The 9,328-nt window shown below is 38.0% G+C and overlaps 1 protein-coding gene across 1 annotated transcript in view; it reads right to left on the reverse strand.

The window, feature by feature from the left end:
• LOC130111386 (E3 SUMO-protein ligase PIAS1-like) overlaps positions 1 to 8,664 on the reverse strand; it is a 69,690-nt gene extending 61,026 nt beyond the window's left edge. The window contains exon 1 of the mRNA XM_056278562.1: positions 8,660 to 8,664. The gene's annotated coding sequence lies outside the window, so the exon portion shown is untranslated. The remainder of the gene's footprint in view (positions 1 to 8,659) is intronic.
• Between the last annotated feature and the right edge of the window lie 664 nt (positions 8,665 to 9,328).

Here is a 9,328-nt window from a genome sequence, read left to right on the forward strand (position 1 = left end):
CTAATTTCGGTTGGACAGCAACCAATCAGATGAGGAAACATTCAAACTGCAACAACCAATGGGGTAGGTATTTATGATGCACAGCAACCAAGAAAGGGGTAGAAAACATCACAACCAATGGGTTAAAGGACTGGGGCTTGTTTTGAAAAGCATTTAGGGACCAGGGCACTGTTAAAATGGAGTACATAAAAAATATAACAAGGTAATTTATGTGAATTATATAATGGGGTGGTGTTGGGGCACAGTTGGACGGACAGGTAGTTAAAATATGAAAAAATATTACCAAATATATTAAAAGGGTAGGTAAAAGAGGTAAAAGATGTAACCTGTGCTTGGCAGAAAAGTATTTTATTATTTGCAGACCCGATATGTCCACCTTGAATAATAGAAATGAATTGGCCACCAGCTGTAGACAAAAAATATCTCCTTTGTAACTATAAGTAAAACGTCTTTATTACCCCCCCCCATTAGATGATACACATATGACATTTATTAGTTTTTTAAATATTTTTTAAATATTTTTTTTCTAGCCTTTGCCCCAGTCTGAGGTCCTGAGCGCTCTGGAGCAGGTTTTCATCAAGGATCTGTCTGTACTTTGCTCCATTCATCTTTCCCTCGATCCTGACTAGTCTCCTAGTTCCTGCTGCTGAAAAACATCCCCACAGCATGATGCTGCCACCACCATGCTTCACTGTACGGATGGTATTAGCAAGGTGATGAGAGGTGCCTGGTTTCCTCCAGACGTGACGTTTGGCATTCAGGCCAAAGAGTTCAATCTTGGTTTCATCAGACCAGAGAATCTTGTTTCTCATGGTCTGAGAGTCCTTTAGGTGCTTTCTGGCAAACTCCAAGCGGGCTGTCATGTGCCTTTTACTGAGCAGAGGCTTCCGTCTGGCCATTCTACCATAAAGGCCTGATTGGTGGAGTGCTGCAGAGATGGTTGTCCTTCTGGAAGGTTCTCCCATCTTCACCGAGGAACGCTGGAGCTCTGTCAGAGTGACCATCGGGTTCTTGGTCACCTCCCTGACCAAGGCCCTTCTCCCCCGATTGCTCAGTTTGGCTGGGCGGCCAGCTCTTGGAAGAGTCCTGGTGGATCCAAACTTCTTCCATTTACGAATGATGGAGACCACTGTGCTCTTCGGTACCTTCAAAGCTGTAGAAATTTTTTTGTACCCTTCCCCAGATCTGTGCCTCGATATAATCCTGTCTCGGATGTCCACAGACAATTCCTTTGACTTCATGGCTTGGTTTCTGCTCTGAGATGCACTGTCAACAGTGGGACCTTATATAGACAGGTGTGTGCCTTTCCAAATCATGTCCAATCAATTGAATTAACTACAGGTGGACTCCAATCAAGATGTAGAAACATCTCAAGGATGATCAGTGGAAACAGGATGAACCTGAGCTCAATTTTGAGTGTCATAGCAAAGGGTGTGAATACTTATGTACATGCAATATTTCAGTTTTTTTATTTTTAATAAATTTGCAAAAATTTCTACAAAACCTTTTTCACTTTGTCATTATGGGGTATTGTGTGTAGATTGATGAGAAAAAAAAGGAATTTAATCCATTTTGGAATAAGGCTGTAAAATAACAAAATGTGGGGAAAGTGAAGGGGTGTGAATACTTTCCGGATGCACTGTATATATATACATTTTTTTTCATTATAAAGACTTAAAATTTGCGCAACACTTGAATGGAACATAACAAACCTGATGAACTCATTACTTTTCTTTTCTTCAGCTTATAACATATGAACAGAAATTTTTTGGGGGAAACTTTAGCAATTTTTTTCTCAATGACGTTTGCCAAATAAATCAAAAGATTAACTGATGAAACACCCCTTAAGAAAAATAATAAAATCAATGACCATCTACATAATGTTCTCATTCTGTGCTTTAAAATCATGGCCCCATTTCAGACCCAGTGACTCTGTCAATGTCAAAGAAATGTTTTGGTGATTTGTAGATGTGTCAACTTATGTTATATCTTAAGTTGACTTTAATGTTCAACTGATCGAACTGGCCCTGTGATGGCCTGTCAGCCTGTCCAGGGTGTCGCCACGCCTGCCGCCCAATGACTGCTGGGATAGGCTCCAGCATCCCTGTGATCCTGAGAGCAGAATAAGCGGTTTGGATAATGGATGGATAGATGGATAGTTTACATTTTCCACTATTTTTAAGATTTTTCTGTTAAAATGGTGAATATCAAGAGACAGGTTGGTTTTACCCTACTGGTGATGTGTTGTCCCCTCTCCCTCTGCTTCCTGCTTCCTTTCCTTAACAACTCCCTCCAAACCAGGTTCATGTGCACGCATGTTTGCTTGTCATAACTGGCAAAACTCACATTGTAATTGATAATCTACGCATGTAAAAAAAGATAATTTCCGCAAATCTCTAAGTTATACCAACTTTATTCTTGTGAAACAATTTTGGACTTTTTGTGATTAAAGTCAAAACAGCGTAAATAGCAAAATGAGCCACGATGCCATTTTCCTAAGAGCAAAACAGGCAACAATATTTAATTAAATCATGGGATTGACACAATATTGGTGGCAGTCCAATTTCATTCTTAAAATTGGATTGCAAAATCATTCTCAGTCAATCATTTATCAGATGTTCAAGGAACTATAGATAACCCAGCCTCGTGAAGCCAGCTTAAGCCTAGTGAGCTCAGCTCAGTTCGATTCAATTCATGAGATATTCGTCTGAAAAGCATCCATTGAAGTGCCTGGCAGCTGGAAGCTGGACCAATCAGTGAACTATGGGAAATGATTAAGATGATGACGACAATGAGCAGCGCCATATTTTGAAAGTGACAACAATGGCTGCACTAAGAGAGGTTACCGTCGATGCTGCTATAGAATTAGTTTGTATCAATGACGTTTAAAAATATGGCAAGAATCATATACTGACATTATTCAGTTATAATATATAACAATAGGTTGGTTGAAATCTTTGGGACTCCTATAGACCAGTTCTCATCTTCCCTATCTGAATGACACTTTCAAAATTGATTCAGTGATGTTTTTTTTTTTCTTTGACTGTATTTGGTGTACCTCAAGGGCTTGTACCTTTTAATTTAAACATGTTACCCTTGTCCATTCATTAGCATATCGTCATGATTGCTCTCCAAGTGATTGCTACTCCAAAATAGCAGTTAAACCAAATTACAGCTGTATGTTGGAGGTATCCCTGTCTATCATATGTCAATGGTGGGATGTTCCAAAATGTTCTGAGAAATCCAACCTGAATTAATGGAATTTAAGGTGCTTCCCCGTCTTCACTATATTGTGACATGCCCTAAATATATCTACAAAATTAGAGAAGATATGGGAGCATAATAAAAAGATGAAATATCATCTCATTTTCAGGTTCCAGCTGTCACATATTCAGGCTTGGTTTTACTATATACAGGCTGCCTTATGACTAACAATGAAGAGGCTATAAGCAGGCAGTCACAGAGAGAAAGACACTTTTAACCCACTATGAAAAAATAATTATTTTGTGACATTTAATCTTGCTGCAATCTACCTCAACTCAGGCCAAAGCTTTGCTGGAGAAAAATGGCGTGATGATGCATTTAGTCCACTGTTACGAGTGGCTAGATGGATAGAAATCTTGACAAAAATATTTAGCAGTTGCAATTTAGGAAGAGTGACAGCAGCAACTGAAGTATTCTATAATGATGGGCAATTCTCAAGACAGATTTTTTTTTCTGTTCGTGACAATTAGCTTTGTGATGTTCTAAAGTGCTACAAACAATTTCTTTAGATAGGCTACCAGATGATGGCTTGGTGAAACATTTGTCTCTTTAATTTAGAAACGCATGACTGAGCTCCAAACTGCCACCATGTCCATCCTAACTGTGACATGTTTCCATGGCAACAATACAGTCCTTCAAAATCACCCCAGGAGTGAAGAAAAGCTCCATCTCGGAAAAACCATCCAGAATTTGATGGCAGCAGACATTTGTTTTCAAAGAGCAGAATAGATTTCACAATGACAGTTATATTTCTGAAGCAGGCTAGAACTAAATCATGAAACCTTAAGTGGCCAAAATGTTGTGATTTAATTTGGTTGATATAGCAGCCTAAATGCTCAGGCTTCTCTTTACATGAGGAATATGTCAGAATATGCCAGCTCGGCAGGGATTTCATAGATAAAAGAGAGTGTTACAAAACTGATCATTCTCAGGTTAAATCTTTGTCACAGCCATGTGTCCTTTAGCAAGACATTGTAACCCACACCTGATCAATAACTGCAAGTTTTTCTGGTACAGGGTATAAGCTAAACAACTCAACTGTAAGAAATTCCACCTTTGTTCTACAATGAGGTCTATTTGCTATAGCTTGCAAACTTAACTCTTGAAGCAGGTACAACTCTTAAGAACTAATTAATCCATCACGGAAAAAAGTCATGCAATGTCAAAGCAATGTTGTTTACTGCAAGCTCTACAGATTCGGGTGTGTGCAGCCATTGATCAGATTCAAATCCACCCATCATCAAACTGATTTTCACATGCCCAGGCATTTGTGTGTCTGAACAGCTTGATTCAACTCTTAATGACCAGCTTCATCGTGAAATACACACAAACAACATACATCCACAGACACAAACTCAGCACACACCAAGGAGTGAAAACAGTCATCATCCACTTTAGTGATTTCTATAGACTTCCAGCACTCCTGAAACTCAGATCAGCTGCTGTGTTAATGACAATAACAATGAGAGAAATAGGCAGGTGCTGAGAGGATGGAAGAAAAAAGAGAGAAGGGCCTGTATCATTGGGGATTAACCTAGCCACAGGCTCTACAAATAGACTGTCTCCACCTATAAGCTACCAGCGCAAAGGCAGTTATTTGTATTGCCAGGTACCTGCTGCAGCAGCTGCAGAGAAGTGAGAGGATGGTTAAAAGAAATTGCAGCAGACAGGAGCTTCTACTTAACAACATGTGAACCACAGGCAGTCTGAGTGCCAGAAGACAACAAGGGCTACTGTAGGCCTAGATTTTGATTGAGACAACTGTAATGCTTGATATCAAGTTTCATAAATAAGCCCTGGGATATTCTTTATCTAAATCTAAAACCATCATAAGTAAAATGTGAAAATGAAAACATAGAGGCTACTCTCAGCCTACACTTTGTTCAATGCTTAAAGTGTTTCTGAGTATTTCAATAACTCTTGTTTTCTCCCCAACAACCTCAGATCTGCAGTACAAACAAGCTTCTGTTAAAAAAAAAAACAGACGTTGAGCCTTGCTAACAGCTCATGTATATCGAAAAGGCTGTCAGTCGGTGGCTAACTATTCTAAACAGGAATAAATCTAATACACGTTGAAAAACAATTGACCATGCAACAACGGATGAACTTTGGGCAACCTCAGTCCTCTATAATGTTTAACAGTGAGCTTTTAACTGCATTTATAGACCAAGCTGGATGGGTGTTACGAAGAGCCTTTGCATGTTAACTCAACACTGCAAGTCAATCACTACTTGCTCAAATATTTGTCAATGAAGATATTAACCCTAAAACTTAAATGTCTTTATGCATGCTCAATAATCCAGGTAAGAAAATCAAATAAAGTTGAATCAGTTCATCTGGACACAACGTTTATTGACAGATATGTTTCATCCAAATGAACTGATTCAACTTTCTTTGACCTAAAATTTAAAGCTTTGGTCAAGTGTCAAGATTATGTGTAACATTTAAAAAGCAAAAATTCTAGTCACTTATTGTTCTTAATGCTTAAATTTTCAAGGGTATTAGTTGACATAAGGGTCCTGTGCCACTCGTCATGACTTGAGCTAATACCTTATACCAGTGACAACTATGTACAATGGAGAGTTAGATGTATGGAGGTTTTCATTCCAACCCAATACTACACCAGCTGAAAGCTTTTTTTTTTTTAAATTAATATTTTTTTGGCATTTTCCACCTTTTATTAGATAGTGATAGTCGCGCGAGACATGCAGCAAAGGGCCCGAGCCGGATTCGAACCCAGGCCGCTGCAGTAAGAACTCAGCGCTCTACCAGGTGAGCCACCAGGGCGCCCCAACTTTTTAAATTTTGTGTTAAATAAAGCTCAGGCTGAAGATTTCTTGATGTGAATGACAGACAAAAAAACTGTGACAGTTGATACAAGTATTCTGTGGTGCCATTTTGCACGGATTTACTGTTTTCTGTACAGTTGAAGGATCAGAGCCCACATATCAAAGGAAGTGTAGCAGCTCCACTCATTGGGGATAGAATACGGAAGTAAACTTCATTTTAAGATTCATAAATCTTCACATCACACAGCAAGCCAATAGTTTGAGTGGTTAATCATGTATTCAGAGTTCTGCAGAGTTTGAAGTGGTATTCTTGAATAAGCAAAATACCAAAGAAGGCTCATTTACTTTAACTAGACAGATGGCTGCATATGTGCACCTAATTTAATTATGAAGTAACCTAAAGTTACAACATTTAGTAATACTCCAGCATAGGCCAATAAATTCAAAATGTGTTTACTCTACGTGACATTTTCACAATAAAATAACCTGACTAAGCCAACGACAGAACATGGATAGCTTTTGTTTTTGCTTTTATCCTGAAGATTTAGTGAATCATAAGCATGATAAAACCAAAACCCAAAAATTAATAACCTTAACAAAACCAATAATGCTCACCTGTGCAACTCAAAACATTCGGTACTGAGAATGATGACCTTTTTTTTTTTTTTTAATACAAATCACCTTATTACTTGCTACAGTTATGTTGTGCATGTGTTCTCAAACTCATCTGCAAAATGCAGACTTGTATGAATTAGATCATGTTATGTATCTGTATCAATGTATCAATACTGGTTTGTCACATGGTAAATAGTAACACAGTCCACCAACATTCATGAGCATTAACTGGGCAAACTTTATTACCTCTCCACATTTCCTCATACTGCTCCAGTTATGATTTACTTCTAGTTTAATGAGTGTAAAACCACACTGATAGGTCAGCAGTTATTTGTTTTTGATAAATGTTGTCATATGGATTTAAGATGTAAATAAAACATCAATGAACTCCTCCCATTATAGCTGTCAAAAACAAATGTCAGTCTTTGTCTGTCATTAAAAAATAATAGAGCTGGGCAATATATCAATGATGTGGTGGTTTGAGACTAGATATCGCCAGGGATTTTGGTTATCATAATATTGTTATATAACTTTAATGTTGTCATTCCCTGTTCTTAAAGGCTCTATTACAGTAAAGTGATAAACATTTTCTGAATTTATTAGCCTAGACTGTTTTGGAGTGACATGAACAATGAAAGTCTCTACCTGTTTGGTCATCATATCCACAATGCTAACGACCATGTCTCAAAATGTTTTTGTAAATAAATATCTTATGAAAGCACCCATGGCCAAGCCCAAAATATCACATTATTGATATCGAGGTATTCAGTCAAAAATATTGTGATATTTGATTTTGTCAAAACTGTCCAGCCCAACAAGATATTCAGTCTGTGCTCTGTACTTAGTACACTGCATTGTGCTGAACAACCAATAAGAAAGTACTGACATCTACAACCTCAGGTGAGCCAGGTGAATTATCCTATCTTGCCACTGAAAATGGTATAGATAATCTAATGGTACTATTAGATAATCAAATAATCTATAGTAGTGTATAAACAAGGCCAACATTAATTTTTCATAAATACTGCTGACTTGACATCTGTATGAACTTGTAACAAATTTGAATTACACAAACTCCTGTATACTGAACATGAAAATAAAATACATGAAAATAAACTAGCAAATCCATAACTGAGCCCGAGTTTATTTAAAAGTTTGATTTAAGGGTGTGATGCACCCCATATAACTCCATGCAAACTTTGTCTGTGATCATGATGCATGTCTGACATCTGAGGAATATCACCAAATTAAAAACCTTGCTTTACTGTCAAACGGAACTTGAGCGGTAGTTGAATGAATTTCTGAATTTGGAAATCATTACGTTTCTGTCATGCACTTGTCAACTGGCAGAGTGCAGATTACAAGCATCATTAAGCAAGGCTAGACTACTTAACCTAGCTCTAGCCGGCTCCGAATAGAGAATATATTAGAAGCTTTGCTGGAACTTGATGATTGTTGCTGACAATCAGTGGATCAGTTATTAATCTGTCAAATCTGACCAAACTACACTGCGGCACATATCAAACTTAAACTAATATTCGCGCTGGTGTCATCTGTAAAAACCTTTCTGACAGTCGAGTCTGTCGGCGCGAAAATGCTAGCGACTTCCATAAAAATAATGGTGTCTTTGAAACACTATTCTAATAACATTAGCATGTCAAGCAGCTATTTATTGCCAAACAAGGAGCTACAAAGAATTCTTTGGGAATCAGAACAAGGACAGAAAGCCATGACTGTCTTATTAGTGGGTAGTGTCTAGCAGAAAAGGGACAGTTAGAGCGAAAAAGCGGTCCTCAATACCAACAAAAACATCCTCGCACTGGCTTCTGCGTTAGGGAATTCAATAAGATAACCCATGTGCTTGTCCAAAACATACAAATTTTGATCATATATTAGCACTCTACATAATTAATTACTGAAGCAAGATATGACCGGGCATTCAAACGTCTGGTAACCAAGTAAATTTATAATAATTTCAAGCTGCGCCTTACCTTCAGTTCCGCACTCTCCGCCATCTTGTATTTTTTTGCGCAAGCGCGATAAGGTGTTGTCACATGACTGGGACACGCAGAACGCTGTGGACGCGCACAGCGAATAGAATAGAATAACCATTTTATTTTGCGGTCAGATCGAGTTTATTTGCGCATCAGTCCTAACTTACAGTTATGGTCTAAGAAGGCATTAATCACACTGAAAAATAGCATTATACAGTAAACAACAATGAACGACACCCTCGATTGAACCCTCAGTTCAGATAGTTTACAGAAACAAAATTGGAGAAACCTCAAGAAGCTGCATAAGAGGAGGAATCCCTCCTCCAGGAAAGACAGGCATGCAATAGGTCAGCTTCAAGGTACGTAAAGGGTGTATTGTGAACTCAAAGTCACAGAGAAAACGTATCAATTAGATATTTATATGCTAGAACAGGGGAAGTCCAAACACGTGATTGAAACGATTTTTATTTTCAGTTTTATTTCAAAATGGTCACAAATGATACATCAGATACAAATAAAGGTATGCTTTTTAACTTTCACACTTTCTAAAAACTGCAATCCAGCCTAGTGCTGCTTCTACCTGTAAATGCACCAACATGGACATCACAAAACTGCTGGCAACGCCAGCATACTTTCAAGTATTTTCTGACAATAGCAACATTAATT

This window comes from Lampris incognitus, chromosome 4, assembly GCF_029633865.1.
Source record: "Lampris incognitus isolate fLamInc1 chromosome 4, fLamInc1.hap2, whole genome shotgun sequence".
Lineage (NCBI taxonomy): Eukaryota > Metazoa > Chordata > Actinopteri > Lampriformes > Lampridae > Lampris > Lampris incognitus.